We start from the raw sequence: 21,215 nt of genomic DNA, 5'->3' as shown, positions 1-21,215 counted from the left end.
ACAAACACGAAACATGAATCTTAAGGCAAACTTTCGGATCAAACAAGACTTTTTCTTCAAGAACACATGAACACTATCTTCTCTTTCTAAAACCAACTTTAAACCAATGCAAAACATGCAAAACAGGTTCGATCGTGCAATGCAGCTAGATAGACATAAGGAACAACAAAAGTAAATCAAGAATCGAACCTCAATATGCGAATCTAACGGTTTGATCTCTAGGAATCAAGCTCAAAAGTCCACTCTCTCACTCTAAAACTTCTTCTTCTTCTTCTAGAGCTTCTCTCTTCTAACAAACAAAGACATATAGCAAATGATACATTTCTAGGTCTGCTGGCTGACTTAACACTCAGCTGGGACACGTGGCACTACCGGGTTGGTTCTCCTCATAAAGGTGGCTGACTGAAAAGACAAGACTATGACAAAGTGTGTTCAACAAGCAAGATGACATGGGCACTCTGGCGGGTAATGATCTCGGCTAATAACAAGACATCGGCAAGTAGGGGAGCAATGATCTCGGCTACGAAGGACAACACTTGACTAAGCTGTGCCACACATTGGCCTAGATGTGCCACACCTCAGTCTAGGTCATACCACTCTAGGACAAGATCACTTAGGTGCAAAGGTGACATCTCGGCCTAGATAATACACATCTCGGCCTTGGTGATGAACACCTTGGCCTAGATAATGACATCTCGGCCAATATGTCAGGGCGAAGGTGGAGGTCAAACAAAGTGGTTCCAATGAAGTTCTAGACTAAAGATGACCTCGGCAAATCTCACACCAAGCAGGGTACAAAACATGCAAGAAACTCTTAAGCAAATCAAATCAAGGTTTGCAAAATGCAACACATCAAGACGAGATCATGTAATATATACAAGCATGACTAGAGTAGAGTGAGGGTCGTTACACCCGGATCCTCCACACACCTACCCTCTACTACAACAGAGTCAATCAGATTCTTTCTCTGTCTTCTGCTGGCCATAATGTGAAAGAACCTAGTATTTTTATCACCAGAAAGAGCCCTCATCTGCCTAGATTTCTGGTGCCATAATCTTTCCTTGCTTCTGCTAAGCTGCCACACCTGGTTCCTAACTTCTCTTTTTCTCTTCAGTTCCACTTCCTGGAGGGGTCTAGACTCTGCCTTCAAATCCCATTCATGGAGCTCCTATTCTGCCTTCTTTAGTTGAGTATCAATATTTCCAAACACATCCTTGTTCCACACCCTTAAGTGACTCCTAAGTAAGTTCAGTTTTCTCATTACTCTAAACCCTGCCCATCCTTGAACTTATGCTTCGTCCCACCTCTTCTTAACTTCAGACATAAATGATGGATGAGATAACCAGGCATTGATAAATTTAAAGGCTTTGGTCCCCATTCCCTGTCATCTTCCTTTAACAGAATGGGGCAATGATCTGAGATTGACCTTGGGAGGCCCCATTGCTTAAATGAAAATTTTTCCATCCACTTCACATCCAGCAAAAATCTATCAATCCCACTCCACCTGTTCCCATCCAGGGCATTGCACCACGTATACTACCTGCCTAGCAAAGGCATATCAGTTAATTCCATATTTTCCACAAATTCATTGAAATCCTTCATCCCCCTATCTCTAGAAGAGCAACCCTTCCTCTCTCCCATATACCTAATCTCATTGAAATCTCCTCCCACACTCCATGGGTTTGGGAAATGATGATGAATGCTCTCTAAAGATTCCCATAACTGCCTCCTCCCAAGAACCTCATTAGGAGCATAATAGAGATGGATTTATCAAGTATTTGGGGTATAAAGTGTCGGACACACGGAGCTCCTGGTTTGATAGGAACATGACACTCGGGAAATGCGAGATGGTATGCTTGAAAAACTGCTCTTGTATGGCTTACGCAAATTTAGACATAAGAAGAGGTGGAAGTGGCTGCTTGTTTTGGTTTGATGAGTTGATTGATATGAAAGAGTTAAATGCAAATGTGCAAGACGTTTACATAAGAACGACTTCCTTTGAGTTAGGTAAGATTTCATTCCAAACACAGATAGGTAAGAATAGATTATATATAGGTAAGAATTCTTCCTTAAAAAATTCCTCACTATATTGCTTTTCTACATCTAACTACAATTTGGGAAAAAGAGAGTTCATTTTGATTTCATCTTGAACCTTAGTTTTTGTTGTGGGAATTCAATATGGTCCGACTCTTATTCAATGTTGTTAAAATCGGGATCCTACGTTGGATCGTTGGAGCTGTTTATAGGATCGGATCGTAGAATCAGATCGATGATTGTAAGATCCTACCGCAAAAGACAAATTACATAATAATTTAATTTAATTTAAATAAACATTTCTTAAAAAGTATACACAAAGTGAGCCTATAGTCTATTAAAAAGAAGTGAAGATATTGTGAAAAATATAATATTCCATGTAAAATGTACATATAATATTATATAATAGAAAACTCGATGGTAAAAGTTTTGTATTTCATAAAAAAAAAAGGTGAAGAAGGAGAATTCTATAACAAAATACTTTACAATCTACAATAATGCATAAAAAGTCAAGAAAAAATATTTAACAAAATTGGATATGAAAATAGATTAAGAACTCAAAAGAGCTGCTTAACCGAATGATAAGGTTTATCGTTAGTATCCCTGGTGGAGTGGATTCAAGTCACAAATGTAATCTCTCAAAAAATTGGGATAAAGTTGCAATCATCTTACCCTCCACAGACTCCACTAAAGCTAAGTTTGTTTTTCTGACTAGTTAATTTTCTTAAATTACCGCAATATTTGAATGTTTGTTTCCTAATTTGTTTTTCTTAGTCTATTTGATTCAATACTACTTAATTTTTATTATTTATTTTGATCACATAAATTGATATTTAGACAACAAATATAAAATTTACAATAAAATATATTATACAATACAAAACAAGGATTGTAAATTGGATCGGATTCGGATTGGGATTCCACGATCCCATAAGATACCATTACCAGGATCGAAAGATCCTACCTATGAGGAATTTTTTACATGATCCGGAGCGTTTGTACTCGAATGGATCGTAAGATCGTAGGATCGTAAGATTCGGATCGAGATTCTGATAACCATGCTCTTATTTGTATTTGAGCCTATTTTGATCCCGGTTTATTATCTTTTGGATTTTTTTATATATTGTGTTATTTCAGAGTTCTAGAGTTATGATGATCTTTGATCTCTATGCTCAAAGTGAAACTGCATCATCCTTCGCCATGGATGTAGGCTTGGCAGCAGAATTGTGTAGGAACAGGAGGGGGCCGTGGCATCCCCCATTTAAAAAATAAAATAAAATAATATATTTATATTTTTTTGAAAAAACATAGACCCGTGACCTCCACTTAAAGTTGTGTTTGGATTAAGAACAGGGCCGGCCCTAGGGCATAAGCCACAAGGCCATGGCCTAGGGCCCCTCAAAATAGACTGAAAAAAGGGGGGCCCTCCTATTATAATTTAGTGTAATATATTAGGTATGTTTTGAGTCTAAAAAAATTTAAAAAGGCCCATACTAACTTAAAATAAATTGATCCATTAAAAAATTGAAAAGCCATTCAAAAAAAGTAGCATTGTTATCCAGTGAAAATAGACCCAAAAAAGGGGTCTCTCTTATTATAGTTTAGTCTAATATATTAAGTATATTTTAAGTCCAAAAAAAATTAAGGAAAGCTCAAATTAACTTAAAATAAATTGAACCATTAAAAAATTGAAAGGCCCATTTAAAATAATTAGCACTGTTATTCATTGAAAATGATTTTGTAAAAAAATTAGATTATGCAAGTATGATTGATTTATTTTCTTCTAAAAATACAAGAAGAGTGAGGATCAAACGATACTTATTAGTTATTATAATGTAATGCTAAGTATTTTTTGTGATTTTGGCACAAATCTTTTGTCCTTTACTTTCAAATTTTTTTCTTCATTCAATGACAAAAAAAATATGAAGAGCCCTAGAAATTTATTAGTTGATTATCGGCTTTGGGCTCCGAAAATCTCAGGGCCGGGCCTGATTAAGAATTTAAAAGAGATTTGTGGAGGGGAAGAAAAAGAAAAGTGAAAGTAAAATATTTAGCTTATATTTCATTTATTTTTCCCTATCCTTTTACATTCTCTCCACAAATCTTTTGTCAAATTCTTGATTCAAATGCAACCTTAGTCTTTTATTTTACCAAAGACCTTGGTTTAAAAAGGATGGCTGAAAATCAACTAAGCTAGTTAACTTTTTATAAAAAACACGACTACCAGACTTATTTAATAGCAATAAAAAAGTCCAATCAGCTGCCTTCTTCACTTTTATCAGCACCAACACTGTCTTTCTATTACAGAACTCTCTCTTTTTTATGCGGACTCTTCTATTTCCCCCACAGTACCCGTACCCGTACCCTCTAAATGTGACATGGGTAAGGGTGTGCGATATGTGTCCGACGCTCGTACCCAATTTAGACACTAATATCCTTTAATTTGTGACAATACATGAAGAAGAAGAAACTCACATTTGTTGGTAAAACAATATTTTTAGGCTCATGAATTAGATATTGAAATTTCATATTTTTTCTTAATCCTTTTTAATTTCTAATATCTCATCTAAGAATATTATATAATATGCAATATATACGTGCATATGACGTGCCCCTGTACCCATACCCAATTTTGGATACATACCCCAAGATCGTAAGATTTAAATTTATGAAGGTCTGACACTTGGATACATACCCGCACTCGATACTCATACCTAAGTCCATATAACGTAACTTTTTGGTCAACTTTAAGTCTCAAATTAATTGTCAAAACCTTATCATCATCAAACAACTGAACTTATATTGTTGAGATATTTTACTAATATTATTTTTATAACTTCATGTCTATCTTATATAAAATTATAGAAATATTCGCTAATAGCAATTTTAAAATTAAAAATGATAAAATTCTACCTAAAATTTTCTATCTCAAGAAAGATTAAGTGAATTAGCCATATCATCAAGTGAAAATAATATATTAATGAAATTTGAATATAAGTTTTAATTATTAGTTATTTTTCCATCTTAAAAAGAGAGAATAAATTTTAAATAAAAAATAAAGAAAACAATATCGAAAATTGTAAAGTCCTCATTGAAAATTGTCCCTTTAGACCTCAAATTATCTTGAGTTGCTGCCCTGATTGGTGGAAATACTTTCTTCTGGTTCTGCCCCAAGTCACAATTCTGGATCTGCCCCTGTGTAAGCATGTAAATTCTTGCATGCTTGTGTGATTGTTTTGTTTATCTTTATTCGTCCCTTTTGCCATAACAATTTCAATACATAGAAGGGTGATCAAGGGTTTGAAATCTAAAGCAACCCTTTTAAGTATGTGCTTTCATGATTGTATTATCTAATTGACCAATTGACCATTTTTGTTAAATGGATTGAGGATTCAATAGTCCATAGCAAGAAAAGAGAGATAGTGGCAATGACCTTGGCATTGTTAATTGGACTTCTTCTGCTGGGTATAAGCCTAATCGTGTATCTCCAAAAAAGGAAAAGGAAGAATTCACAGCTACACAAAGATGGTATACATCCATACATGTCATTCTGTGTTAAATAATGTATTGGTATGTTACATTTTTGGAACTACTTCTCATATTGATATCTATTTTGTCCCCACTTTGCAGGAATTCTAATGCACAAGTCTGAACATGGTTACACTGACAAAACCCAAAATGAAGATCTAGAGTTACCATTGTTCAACTTAACTATAATAGCTAATTCCACAAATAATTTTTCAATCAACAATAAGCTTAGAGAGGGTGGATTCGAACCTGTTTACAAGGTAACAATGTAAAGACACTCTTATATATGTAGTCTATATGAATGTGATTGATGCCCAATCTCGTAGTCTATAAAACCGTTCAACTTTTTTATCACTGCTTTTTCATAAATAGTAATGCTACAAAAACATAAATTTTTCTACAAAAAGGTGCATAGAATGTTGTTCTATAGGCTGCAACACTGCATGCATCTTGATGGTTGGGTCCCCACTTTAAAAAAAAAAAAATTGCGTTCCTAAACTTACTAAATCTTTTAATACAGATCCCACTATTCTGAAGGTAAAATTTTTATAAATATGCTTGCTTTGGAGAAGAAGAATTTTATATTTTTCTTTCAGCTTTCAAGGAAGACAATTAGTTTGATGCATCCTTTCTTCCTATGAAACTTCATAAATCTGTGTAATTTTGTCTTTTAAGTAGTTGTAACATAAATCACTAGTCATGGCTGCACCTGTTGGAACAATGTTAGCCAGAGAAACATAAAAACAGTGAGTGTAGATACAATTAATAAGATTGGCAAAAAAAAAAAAAAATGTTAGCTTTCAAGATAATTCTAGTAGAAGATCATTCTATCAATTATAATGGTAATTCTCAGGGTACACTGGAAAGAGGACAAGAAATAGCTGTGAAACAGCTCTCAAAGAATTCTAGCCAAGGACTTGATGAGTTCAAGAATGAAGTTATCTATATTTCCAAACTTCAACACCGAAATCTCATGAAGTTTCTAGGATTCTGCATTCAAGGAGAATAAATGATGTTAATCTATGAATACATGCCCAACAAAAGGCTGGACTATTTTTTATTTGGTTTGGCTCTCTTCAAAACTATAATATTATATATACTGCAACTATTTCACTTTAAGACCACAACTAGAAGTCGTTTTTTTTTTCTTTCCTTTTTCCTATACTTTTTTTTTTGTTTATTTTTGGTTTCATATAAACCTTGTGCTTTATTTGATAATGGGAATGAAATTATATGTGGTTTTTTTATTACATGTTCATTTGCAAGAACTTGGTCTTCCAAATTTTGGGATTTTCCATTGAGGAATCCTATTAAATTCATCCATCGGATTAGCAAGAGTGTGGACTAAATCAGACAAAATTTTTGGACAGATCAAAGCCGAAGCACATTACTGGATTGGTCGAAGCACTTCCACATTATCAATGGAATTGCATGGGGGCTTCTTTATCTCCATCAAGATTCTAGGCTGAGAATTATTCATAGAGATCTCAAAGTTAGCAATATTTTGCTAGATATTGACATGAACCCAAAAATATAAAATTTCAGAATAGTTAGAAGTTTTGGAGGAAATGAGACAGAAGAAAATACAAATAGAGTGATTGGAACATAGTAAGAATCTCTTAGGGGTGTACAAATAACCGAATCATCCGAAAAATCCAACCGAATCTGACCGATCTGACATAGTTGCAGACGGTTTCGAATTAGATTGGGTCGGCAGTGAGTTAAATTTTTCAAACCCGTTCTATATTCGGTCAATTATCGGTTGTAGAAATGTATAATTCACCGAAACCGAACTGACCGATATATTTGTAAAACATGTGGACTTTTGATTGGCTCCTTAATTATCTTCCCAGGACCCTTTGTCTTCTCCCAATACTAATACAGTCTGCCTTATCTACTTCCAAGACTAAAGACTTTTCTAAGGCCTCTTCAATACGTCTCTGTCACGCCACTTTTTTTTTTCTTTTTTTTTTCTTTTCTTGAGTAGTCATGCTAGTTCAATTCCTCTCTCTCTCTCTCACCCTCGTTTCTCTCCTGCCGCTTTAGTCTCACTGTCTCTCACCCTTATTTCTCTCCCACTACTTCAGTTTCTCTCCCTCTCTCGCTCTCACCCTCCTTTCTCTTATGCCTCTTCAATCTTCTCTCTCATCCATGTTTCTCTCTTATAGTCTATGTCTCACCCTTCTCGTCTCCTTCCCAGAAACCACTTTCTTTTTTTCTCTCTAGGCGACAATGGTGATCTTTCATACTCTCATCTTACCCTCTTCTCCCTCTCATAGTGACACAATCCCTCTCACTGGAAACCTCTTTTCTGCTCTTAATCTCCCTCTCTAGTGGCAATGGTGCTAATCAACGGTGACAATGATGCTCAAATCTATGAGACGATGGCGATGATGCTCAGATTTACTTTGACGGTGATGAATATGGCTCAGATTTAGGTGATGGTGAGTCTATCTCTACCATTCCACTCTCTATTCTTTCTCAAATTTATTTGCATATTTAATATATTTGTTTGAATCTCTTTTACTCCATTTATTATACATGTTTGAATTTGATTTTTGTTTGAATTACAACCTGAGAAAGAGTGTGAAGTAGATTGATTTCTCTCTGTTTCTCGCCGACCGAATTCGACCTCCAATCTGAATGATAGGCCACGGTTGATTTCGAATATGCTTAAGGTCGGCAGTGGGTGGCAATTTCTCTAACCTGACACATTCGGTTTGGTTGGCGGGCTCAGGGTAAGTCCGAACTGAACCGACCCGTGTACACCCCTAGAATCTCTATAATATGTTTTGTTTAATTCACTTATATTGTTGCTTCAAAATCTAATCGTTCATTCAGTGCTTTGTTATAGTGGGTACATGTCTCCAAAGTATGCAATAGATGGGTTATTTTCAATAAAATCGGATGCATTTAGCTTTAGCGTTTTGGTGTTAGAGATTGTGAGTGGGAAGAAAAACAAAGGTTCTTATCATCCAGGGCACCGCCTCAACCTACTTGGCCATGTACGTGTACTGATTAGAAGTAATCTTCTATGCACGTGTTCCAATAAGGATAAAAGATCCTTTATTCCTAAATTATCTCTGCCTTCTGTTCTGAAACACTCAATCGTTGGATCCTTGAGAATCTTGAGGTATGGGTATCTTGAGGCGTAATCTAATTGTGAGTGTCTGGAGAAAGGAGAACAGAGAAATATGGAGATAGAGGATCTTGTGTCTCGTACTACTAATATTGTAGTGGATTATTCAGGCATGGAGACTCTATAAAAAAGGCAAGTCATTGGAATTGATTGATGAGGCTCTATGGGACTCATTCTACCAAATTGAAATGTTGCAATCAATCCATGTGGGTCTTTTATGTGTATAAGAAAGTCCAGAGGATAGGCCAAGCATGTCATCTGTAGTTCTGATGTTGGGCAGTGAAGTTGCATTGCCTCAAGCCAAACAGCCTGGCTTCTTTACTACAAGAAATGTTCTTCAAACTGGTTCTTCGTCAAGTAAGGAACTGTTGGAAAATAATGGTTTTTCGGAAACTTTAATTCGAAATTAAAGTGGGATCCAACCGCCAGTTGAGGTGGGTCTGAGTGGTTTTGTATTCTCTTAAATGGGAAGATTGCAATAAAAAAATAATGAGCTGAAACCATTGAGTTATGAATGAGTATTGTCTCATAAAGTGGGCATCAATAAAGTTAGGTTTAGATTTGAACTTAGTGTTGGTTTGGACTGGACCTTGAATTGTACTTGTGCATGTGTTAGGTTTGGTCTTAGACTTGGACTTGGACTTGGACCTAGTCTTGAGCTTTGGGTTGAGCTGTGTTGGGTTTAATTTGTGCATGTGTTTGACATTGGCTTGGATCGAGTCGTTGTAAGATTTCTGAATAAAGTATGTATATTCAATTGTATTCAAATTCAAGAGTTACATCAGTTTAAATAAGAAAAGACTAAACCCTAAAATCTAACTATGGAAATACAACTCATTAGCTAACTATGGAAATACAACTAATTAGCCTAAAATATATACAACCATATATGCACAATATTCACACCCCTACTCAAACTCAAGGTGTTTTAGTAGAAAACACAGAGAGTTTGTCAAGTAGAAACTGAAAGCGAGCAGAAGTGTGAGTCTTGGTAAAGAAATCAGCAAGTTGCAAGGCAGAAGGAACAAACGGAAGCGAGATAGAACTAGATTGCAGATGATGACGGACAAAGTGACAATCAATCTCAATGTGCTTCGTCCCCTCATGGAAGACAGTGTCATGGGCAATCTGAATAGCACTGCGGTTGTCACAGTAGAGAGAGGTGGGAGAGGACTGAGGGACACCCAAATCAGACAAGAGACAACGAAGCCAGATAATCATAGCAGTGGCATGGGCCATAGCACGATACTCAGCTTCGGCAGTAGAACGAGCAAAAATAGTCTGTTTCTTGCTCTTCCAAGAAATCAAGGAATCACCAAGAAACATACAGAAACCAGAAGTGGACTTGCGATCATTGACATCACCAGCCCAATCAGAATCAGCATAGGCCACCAGGTCCAAGGAAGAAGTGGATGAAAGCAGTAAGCTTTGAAAGATAGTACCGTGGAGATAACGGAGAATCCAAACCAAAGCATCCCAATGCATGGAGCGAGGAGCAGAAACAAACTGACTGACCACATGAACAGCATAAACAAGATCAGGCTGAGTGACAGTCAGATAAACTAAACAACCCACAAGCTCGCGATATAAAGTGGAATCAGCCAGAGGGACACCATCAGTAGAGTTGAGCTTCACATTAAGCTCAATAGGTGTATTAGAAACCTTAGTATCAGTAAGACCAGCATGGTGAATAAACTCATTAGCATACTTAGCCTGAGACAGAAAATAGCCTTTTGGAGAAGAAGCAACCTCAATACCAAGAAAATACCGCAATGAACCCAGATCCTTCATGTCGAAGGTGCGGAAGAGATGTTGTTTGACCTCAGAGATAGCAGAAGAATTAGAGCCAGTAATGATCATATCGTCCACATATGGTAAGAGAGCAACAAAACCAACCGAGGTATTTCTCAGAAACAAAGTAGAGTCAGAAGCAGAAGGATGAAACCCAAGCTCGGTAACAGCAGTCTGAAAGCGATCATACCAAGCACGATGAGATTGCTTCAAACCATACAAAGCACGCCAAAGACGACAAACCTGCCCAGAGGAGTGGAGAAGGCCAGGGGGTAGACACATATAGACCTTTTCAGTGAGATAACCATTAAGAAAAGCATTCTTAACATCCATCTGATAAAGAGGCCAATGGCGAACAACAACAACAGAAATCAAGGTACGGACAGTAGTCATCTTGACAACAGGGGCAAAGGTCTCCTCATAATCAATATCATACTCCTGTGAGAAACCCTTGGCAATCAAGCGAGCTTTGTAGCGCTCGAGAGATCCATCAAAATGAGTCTTGACTTTATAGACCCATTTACAACCAACCAGATTCTTGCCAACAGGCAAAGGGGCCAACTCCCAAGTGTTAGTCTTCTGTAAGGCAAACAACTCATCCTCCATAGCTTGAACCCAATCAGGATCTTGACAGGCCTCCATGTAAGACTGTGGTTATAAAAAAGAATGAATAACAGACAAAAAAGTACGATAGGAAGTAGAAAAACATGTATTAGACCAACCCAACCTATTTGGAGGACGACGCTCACGAGTAGGATATCGGTGTGCAGCAAGATCATAGTCGTCAGAAGTAGAAGAAGCAGCAACAGGAGTAGAGACAACTGGTGGTGGAAGAGCCTGACGACGAGAATAAACCAACAACAGAGGAGAAAAATAAGCTGAAGGAGGAGAAGGAGCCATAGGTGACGGAGACGAAGAAGTAGGAATGGGCTCAAGAGGAATAGTGGAGATGTACTCATCAGATGGGACCTCAGAAGGAAAAGGGTCAATGTGAACCAAATCCTCTTTGGAAACTGGAGCAGTGAGAGGGAGAAGTTGAAAGTAAGCCAGACGTTCGAGAAAGGCAACATGACGGGAGACATAAAGGCGACGAGAGACAGGATCGTAATAGCGATAGCCTTTCTGAGTAAGATTGTAACCTAAAAAGATATAGAGGACAGACCGGGCACTAAGTTTGGTTCTATCTTTGCGGGGAAGGACAAAACATGTAAACCCAAACACACGAAGAAGGAAGTAGTTTGGAATTTGGGAGAACAAAGCCTTATAAGGAGACCGACTAGAAAGAAAGGGAGTAGGCATGTGGTTGAGAAGAAAAGCAGCAGTAAGAACTGCCTCCCTCCAAAATGGAAACGGAACTAAGGCAGAGAGAAGAAGATACCTAGCTGTCTCAAGGAGATGACGGTGTTTATGCTCGGCTTGACCATTTTGCGCAGGTGTATTTGTACAGGAAGTTTGATGAATGGTACCCAAATTGGCCAAATACTCACAAAACTCATTTTTAAAATATTCCCCACCTAAGTCAGACCGTAACACTTTAATGGTAGACCAAAACTGAGTAGTAATCATAGACTGAAAAGTACGGTATATCTGATAGAAATCGAACTTATGAGTCATAAGATAAACCCAAGTGTAACGGGTGCAATCATCAACAAATGACACATAGTATGAAGAACCTCTCTTGGTGAGAACAGGAGAAGGGCCCCAGACATTAGTATGAACTAAAGAAAATAATGTAGCAGATATAGAAGTACTGTTACGAAAAGGTAAGGCTGCCATTTTGGAAAGTTTACACCCCCGACACTCGGTAAGGTGACTAGGAGAAACTTTATCCAATATACCTGACCGAGCTAAAAACCATAAGCGGTCAGCAGACAAATGCCCTAATCTGAAATGCCACAAATAGAAAGGACTAGACATAGAATCTAACTCAAAATAAGAAAAGGCAGTTAGAGAGGTAGTCATAGGCAGATGCAAGCTCTCCACCATATAGAGGTCTCCAACTCTACGGCTAGTCTCAATCTGCTACTTGGACTTCCAATCCTGCACAGAACATATAGAAGAAGAAGAAAAGCTAACATCAAAACCAGGGGCATCAAGTTGACTAATAGATAATAAACTGACAGATAACTGAAGAACATATAAAACAGATGAAATAGACACTGCAAACATAGCAGACGGTAGGACAGACCCAACAGATATAACTGACATACTAGACCTATTAGCAGCATTAACAGTAATAGGAAAGGGGGGGGGGAGTACAATTTTGAAGTAAAGAGAGATGATGAGTCATATGATAAGAGGCACCAGAGTCGAAAAGCCAGACAGACGAAAAGATACCTGATGAAGACCCAAGCAAACCTGAATGAAGAGAGGAAACAATGAAGGCAGATGGAGATGGCTGGGAGGGAGACAATATATGCTGAAGTTGACTAATCTGAGTAGTCAAGGAAGCCAAGTCAGGATTAGGAGCCGAAGCAGATGTAGTAGAACCGGCGGGAGGCCGAACAATACTTAAAGGAGGAGCACAGAACTTGATCAAAAATTGTTGAGAAGACGAGGTAGACACAGGCAAAACAGACAAGCATCCTTTCTTGGGACAGTGGTACTTCCAATGGCAGAAGGCACACTCATCAAAAGCTAGAGACATCGTAATAACCGGAAAATTGAGGGGTTTTCAATGCAATTAAACAAAGGAACCAAACCAGGGGTTCAAGTGTAATAATCAAAATACGAGGGGTCAAACTATATTTAGATTTTATTTTTTTTATTTTTTTAACACCAAATAGCAAGGCTTAAAGACACGATTTCACACACACAGAGACAAACAGAGCAGCAAACAGAGTAGCAAGGCAAACCAGTCGATCGAATCATCCGAACGAACCATGAGGTGTGGTCGATTAGCGGAACCAGAGAGAACTAGAGAGGGAGATAGATCGCAAATCAATCACGATGTTGAAGCAGACTGAGAGAGGCGACGGCGTGAGAGGCGACGATGACTGAGAGAGGCGACGACTGAAACGACGGCGGTAGCTGAGAAGCGGCGAAGGCAGGTGAGAGAGGCGACAGTGCTAGGGTTCGCGAAGACTGATCGCAACCTTAGGTTTTTGAACACGGCTCTGATACCATGTAAGATTTCTGAATAAAGTCTGTATATTCAATTGTATTCGAATTCAAGAGTTACATCAGTTTAAATAAGAAAAGACTAAACCCTAAAATCTAACTATGGAAATACAACTCATTAGCTAACTATGGAAATACAAATAATTAGCCTAAAATATGTACAACCACATATGCACAATATTCACATTGTGACCCAACCGTATCCATTTGCAACCCATCTAGTTTAATTCTCAAAACTTATACATTATATACACATTATGATTTATATAATGGTTTTGGTGTTTGAACATTTGTAACTCTAGCCCTAATTGCTAGAGTTGATGACATTTGATGACCCCATTGGTGTTAGCCTTCATGGCTAAGGCTCTCCTCTACTAGTATAAATAGAGGTCTTTCTCATCCAACTTAGTAGGTTGTTTTTAGAGAGGTTTTGTGATGGAAAATAAGATGGTGCTTTGAGATAAAAAGTTGGAGATGGTTTTTTACACTAAAGAAAAATTTTCCTATCTTCTTTTGTTAGCCTCTTCTTTGGTTCTTGTTAGAGAGAGTGCATTAATTGTCAAGTTCGCCGAAGCTATTCAGAAGGTGCTTCTGTATTAGCTAGTTTCAACTGTCGTATTCTGGGAGACAGACGCCGGCGTACCTACAGCATCCATCGGGAGGTAGTGAATTTGTTTTAAGGAAACTGTCTAGTGCAGGTTTCGGTTTGCTTATTTTCTTATCATTTGTTCTTAAATTTGATGAGTTCTAATCTTTTAATAATTTGTTTTATTAGTAATGTCATCTAATTCATTTCTGTATTTTTAGTTGTGTCGTTTATTTTGTATTTCATCCTTTTAATAAAAAAATGTTTTGTCATTTCTATTTAATTTATTTTATATATTTTTCATGTATTATTATGCAAAAATACCAACAATTTTAAAACAAAATTTTTATAAATAGTTTTGAAAAAACAATTTAGTTTTATTATAATTTTATTCTAGTGACTCTTGGAATTAAAATTTAATTTAATTGCCTAGAGTTATTGAATTGTTTATTTCTAATAACTTATCGTGCAATTTATTTTATGTTAGGTAGTTGTTATTGCATGAGTTACTTGATTGTTAGTCTTTAAGTTGGTAGGAGTTTATAAAAATACAAATTTTATTTTGTAAGATTCTTACTATTTTATTTGATTTGTTTGATTGTTTTCTTTTGTAGCTAACTTTCTTTACGAGTTTATCTAAGCGAGAAATGATGATATATAATACGAACAAATAAAATAAATTGGAATTAGTAAATTGGACTACTAATTTTTTATTTGAACAGGATTACCTTTGCGTGGAATAAGGAATAATATTGGACCTTTAGAATTTTAGTGAATTTAATTATTCACTTTATAGTTTAGTTTTATTTCGGGTTTATTCCATTTGTTGTTTTGAAAGTTTGGTAACAATTTTGATTTAATTTGATTAATTAAATTTTGAAGAAAACGAAGTGCTGGATTTTGAGAATGTTAAAAGATTTGTCTAGTCGAGAGATTTCCGATGGTATAATCTCCAAACAGGTTTGTTTTAGGAGAAAATTTAGAAAAACAGTTTCAGTTTTTTCTATATAATGGTCTTATTTTTTAGTTTGCTTATGATTATGTTGTATTATAAGGTGGATAGATCCTAAGAGAGAATTAGTGCATGGTGAAATAATTTTGCATTATAATTCTATTAATTAATTGTTGTTTCGGTTGTGATTTTTTCCATGTCGTGATGTGTATAATCAAGTGAATTACTCCAAACATTATTATGTATTGTTGGTGTTTAACTCTACTGTTTAGAAGATTATTTGCTCATAGTTAGATGGTTGAAATGCCAACGTTATGACCATAATAGTCTTATATTTGTAGTTATTTCATAGCCATGAAACTTATGACATTCTTGTAACTGCAATGCATCTATAGCCTTTGAATTACACATTGTGAGTTATAACTGAAATTACTTGTGTAATATTCACTTTATTGGTTCATTAACTCATCTTGTATCCAAGTATGTATATGAACAGTGAGCATGGAGATTTAGCAGCAATGAGGATAGAGTTTTGTAATGTGTTTTATACGAAGAAAAGCATTACAAGTGAAGAAGTGTGGTTTTGGGTAAACAGATGATTTCAGATGCAACCATGAACTCCGTTTTGCAGATTTAGACAATTTGTAGTGGTTTTTAATTTCTAATTTGTAATAGTTTCACCATAGTGAAAGGAAAGGTGGAAGGAAAAAAAATTATAAACTTTCGGATTTAGAGAAAGTCTTTGGGGTTAATTTTATTATTTCCAAAGTGTTTTGGTTTTCTATAATAGAAACCAAAGTTTAGCTTGGCTAAAAAGTATTTGTGATTTGTTCATAAATGGAAACTATGATGGATTTGGTTTCAAACCTTTGGACTTTGAGGAAGCCTTTGGGTTTAATACTTTTATTTCCAAAGTGTTGGAAAACCAAGTTTTGAGAAAGTCTTTGGTTATAATCTGATTATTTTCAAAGTGTTTTGTTTTGGGAAAAGAAACCAAATTTTAGCATCAGCTAAAATATTTCTAATTTTTATTCAAAAATAATGGGCTCAGTTCTGGGAGTATCGGTAAATTTTTATGAATGGTGTAATTCTGGTAGCAAATTTTATTTGCTTGGGAATTGGTTTGTTTTATCTTGGTTTATCCCCTGAAAAACTTAATTCTAAATTTGTTTCCCATGGATTAGAAGTCAATATGCTCTTGAAAGTTAAGGTTAACTGGGTCTTCAGTGGGACGGGTGTGACCCCTCCAGTCTTCTTGGAAACTTTCCTGACCATGTTTGATTCTAGGATAAGTGGTGAGATCGGTTTTGAATTAAATTTCAGACTTTGGATTTTCTAGTACTAAGTTTAGTTTCTGGAAAAACAAAATAGTGAAATTATGTTGTGATTTTTTAAAAATGGCTTCAAGAGGTGACAACAGAAATGTTGTTCCACCTGATAACCTTAAGCCTTGCGAGGTTCTTAAAGGAAGATTTAGAGAGATCAACTGTGAGTAAAGGAAATCTTAAGATTGCATGATAATATCTTTGGATTAATCAGAGGCAATTAGTATGTTATCCTTGTGTCAATTATAGCATATATGATTGTTATGTGACTTTGCTTAAAAGCGAAGATGAGACAACCTGTTAGGGTGGGTAAATATATTTTTGAATTTTTAAATTCTAAATATATTCTTAAATTGGTGGCTCCCAGTGAGTACAAGATCACTGGTCACAGAGATAGAAAACTAGTGGTTCTTAGGGGGTGTTAGACCGCTGGCTACACAATTACGAGATTGTGGTTCCTAGTAGTGAACATATTACTAATCGCATGTCAAGACATGATGGTTCCTAGTAGTGGAGAGGCTACTGATCATATGTCAAGACATGATGAGTCCTAGTAATGAAAGAGTCTATTGATCTTATGTCAAGACGTTATGATTACTAGTAGTAAAGTGACTATTGATCACAGGTCAAAATATTGTGATTCCTAGTAGTAGAAAGTCTACTGACCACATACTGAGAAATTAGTGATCCCTAGTGATAAGACTACTGGTCATGTTATGAAGTTCCGAATAGTAGACTATTGAACACTGGATTTGTGTTTCCTAATAGTAAGACTATTGGCTTCAGAGTGATAGGTTGGACCAAATATGTTTAGTGCCTTGAATTCAGAAAAGACCTAATTTGGTTGATGACGGTCTGGGAATGTGTTTTCTGTGATATGATTTTGAGAGTTTCATAATCATTGTGACACAAAGAATTGTTTAAGGATCCTGTATGAATTTTTGGAGAGGTCGAAAGCCTTCATATAAATTCTGCAAATGTGGGGGTGTCATGCAAAGGGTCATAATACCTAAACCCAAGAGGGTTAGAATAAGCCTAAAAATCCATTTATTTTGTATTCAATAGTTATGCACAATATAATAGTGCATATCGATTTTTTTATGGACAAATCTGATATGCAGATTTACACAAGAATGTTATCATGAAATTGAGGAAATGATTTCATGAGGAAAGAGATAAGCCTAGAAGATGTTAACAAACTAGGACTTTAAAGTTCTTCTATCTAATCTTTTTAAACCTATACGGTGCCTAATGAGGCTAAAAGCTTCTTTTAAGTTGTGATTCCTCTAGAAAGTAGTTATTAAATTAACTTGATCTCGCAGAGGTAGTAATCCTTGGGATGCAAGTAGATGAAAGCCGACGAGACAGGCTTGTTATCAAAGGATACTGGCGAAGAGAAGGCCTAGATTACTTTGATACGTGATCACCCATTATGGTGAATGTGATTGCAATTGTATGAAGTCTAAAGGTACATCAAGATGGATGTTCAGATAGCTTTCCTATATGAAGATTTAGTTGAATAAATCTTTATGGAACAACACGAAGGGTTTTTCGGTTCTAGGACGAGGAAAGACTGTAAGCTTGAGAATCATTTTATGATTTAAAACAAGCACCGAAAGATTGGTATGAGAAATTTGACTACACTGTGTTGTCAAGTGGGTATTGACAAATGTGTTTATGTCAAAGGCATTGACAATAGTATATGTCGTGTTGTGTCTGTGTGTAGGTGCCATGGTCATTTTTGGTAGTTATGAGAAGATGTTTAATACTACCCTAAGTGAATGTTGAAGTCTAAGTTTGATATGGGCCTTGTAGATGTGATTCTGGATATTAAGATTACCAGAACATCTAGTAGTATTGTACTTTCTCAGTCTCATTATGTTGATAACATACTTGAGAAATTTAGTAAATCAGTTACAAGTGTGTCAAGGACACTAGTAGACTTACGTCTACAATTGGCCGAGAATAATAGTGAAAGTGTGTTTCAACTAGTATATTCTCGGGTCATTGGAAGTTTAAAAGTATCTGATGAGTTGTACAAGGCCAGGAATAGCCTATTCAATTAGTAGGCTTAGTAGATACACGAGTAATCCTAATGTTACTCATTGGAAGGGTGTGGACACGCCCTCGAGCTTTATGCTTTTCCACAGTTCGGACTCAAGTGTCACGGTTCTTAATCTGATCCCACAATGTGCGATGTGAGATTGATAAATCACCAAAGAGTCCAAATACAGCAAATCGTTTTGGAAAACTAATTTTTAAGAAAGAAGTGCCAAACATGGACTGCTTTGCCAGATACAGAGTCGCCACCTAAATATTTTATTTTGGGGGAATTTAGGAAACCCTGACTCGTGCCTAAGGCCACGTGTCCGTCATCACCAAAGTTGCCTCAGCTTGGGAACTTGGGTACGATTGGGGAAGGTCAGCTATGAGCACCCCCACTCGCCTGATCCGAAGATCGGCCTGTACTAAACATGATATTTTGTTTTGAAAACATATGTGTTCTTATTCCGGTTAATAACCTAGAATTACTATGTGATGCGCACAGCATACAAGTATAGACTAGATTACCTAATTTGGAACAAAGCATCGCATATCCGTTTGTTTGGAAATGGTTCAAAGTTTGCTACTCGCAAGTAGGCTAAAATGTAGATTTGATGAATTATTCCAATTCAAGTAATCTAACCTTCACCCACAAGCATTCAGGCAGTTATATCACATAAGCAATTAGCCTCATGGTAGGCATACTGTCATGTTAACACTTACACACATGCAAGATGCTAAAGCAAAAACACTCACAGTGTACTCCGAGCCAAAACAAGAATGTGTTAGTAATCAAATGTATGATCCAAGTCCATGTTAAGATGGCTAATGCAACACATATGTAATGCAATTAGAATAGGCTTGGCTAATCTAAGATGGCATCTGATATGCGACAATTTGATACACGTATTCAAGTTGGAATTGAAATACTATGCAGTTAGTATGAGGCGCCGAGCCCAGTGCATGCAACACAAATGAATGAATGCAAACATGCGTAGCATAAGGTATGCTAAATCAAATATGCCCTAAAACTAACCATCATAAGCGGTTAAATAAAAGGGAGAAAGAAGTGGGGGTTGGAAGACATGCATCACACACACTCACGCTTATTACACAATTGCGTCCTCTCGAGGGAGGGACCGGAAGAATAATACAAATCAAATAATTAACTAACTAGCGAGCTAACTAATTATTACACAACACTTAACTAATTAAACAAATTAATTAAGCTAAGAAAGCAGTAAAGAGGCCTCGGGAAGAGGGACGAATGCGTGCACGCTCGGCTCTGCTCGGAAATCCATCGCCATACTCATGCTGCCTCTGTTTACACTGATCTGTATTTCTGAAAACTTCACAAGTCCCAAGGAAGCTTCAGAATCACCCCCTGAGCACTGTGGGATGTCACCGACCAAGAGGTGAAGCCACCGGCCATGGGGAACTGGTCATCGACCATTTATGGTAATCTCGACTAACAATTAATGGCCGGCCGGCACTGAAGATGGTAGACCGGCCATCTTTTCCTACAGAATCCTATTTTGCTGCAACAGAGGACAGACAGAACATGACAATGCATTTTCAAAGCAATTTATGCACCACCACCCTCCTCAGCATGTTTGAGACTTAGAGGAGCATGGTTCTCGACCCTCGGGCCATCAATCATGCATTTCAATGCATGATGGCCAAAGGTGTCGAGTGTGCAATTTGATATCAAATGAAATGCACACAAACACAAAAGGGGGTCCTAACCTCCATCATGGTTGATCAAGAGGCAAGGGATGCAAACATACAAGCAAAACTAATGCAACATGATCATGGCGAGGGTAACAAGCATGCCAAATGCAATGCAACCTAGACAAGCATGCAAGATGCAACATGGACATTCAAGCATGCAAGGCGAACATGTGACAACATATGAGGATTGGCAAGCATGTAACAACATGTTAGGCAACTTAACGAGAGATGCATGCCAAATGCAATACCACTTAAACATGCAACAACATGTTAATAAGCCAAGTATCTAACAACAAGCAAGGCAAGCACGCAACAACATGCAAACGATGGACTTAAACCAATATGGGCAGCTCTCAAATAGGCCCAAATCAGTGGCCAAAGTGCTGAGGGATAAGGGACAAAACCACATACAAACATGCATGCTAATGGCCCATCACTTTAAGCACAAAAGGGAAACCTTTAAGCACACTTAAAAGGAATGAAAAGCATGCAAATTTGACAACATTACATGCTCTGAAATGAAGCTAGGAGTGATGCCAAATCACATAAATAAGTCAAGCATGACATGCTCAAGACTGAAGCCTAAGACTAGTCGAGGGACTTGAACCAAAACTACACAAAACAAAGAGCATATGGCAAGTATGACCCAAAACAGTCCTAAATCATGCTAAAGTGAGCCTAAAACATGCAATGACCAAAGCCAAAACAAGCTAAAACAAAGGGGCAAAATCATGAGGCATGCAAGGCCATTAAAGAGGTGTTACACTACACCTAATACAACCAAACATGGCATGATTTAAGCAACCCAAAACATAGTTATGATATGTCAAAATGAGCCCAAAAACCCACTTAGATGACATCCCAATGACCTAAGCATGATGGCATACACAATGACACATTCATGAGGCATAAAACGCAAACTCTTTAAGACATTAAAGGAGTGATAAGTGTAAGTTTATAAGCATG

General features: G+C 36.9%; 1 pseudogene; it reads left to right on the top strand.

Annotated features, from left to right (window-relative positions):
* Positions 1 to 1,826: 1,826 nt before the first annotated feature.
* On the top strand, positions 1,827 to 9,111 carry LOC114277717 (G-type lectin S-receptor-like serine/threonine-protein kinase At4g27290; annotated as a pseudogene).
* The last annotated feature ends 12,104 nt before the right edge of the window (positions 9,112 to 21,215 follow it).

Source organism: Camellia sinensis, chromosome 7 (genome assembly GCF_055761805.1).
Source record: "Camellia sinensis isolate YWXY chromosome 7, ASM5576180v1, whole genome shotgun sequence".
NCBI classification, from domain to species: Eukaryota; Viridiplantae; Streptophyta; class Magnoliopsida; order Ericales; family Theaceae; genus Camellia; species Camellia sinensis.
This window is presented reverse-complemented; position numbering and strand designations above follow the sequence as displayed.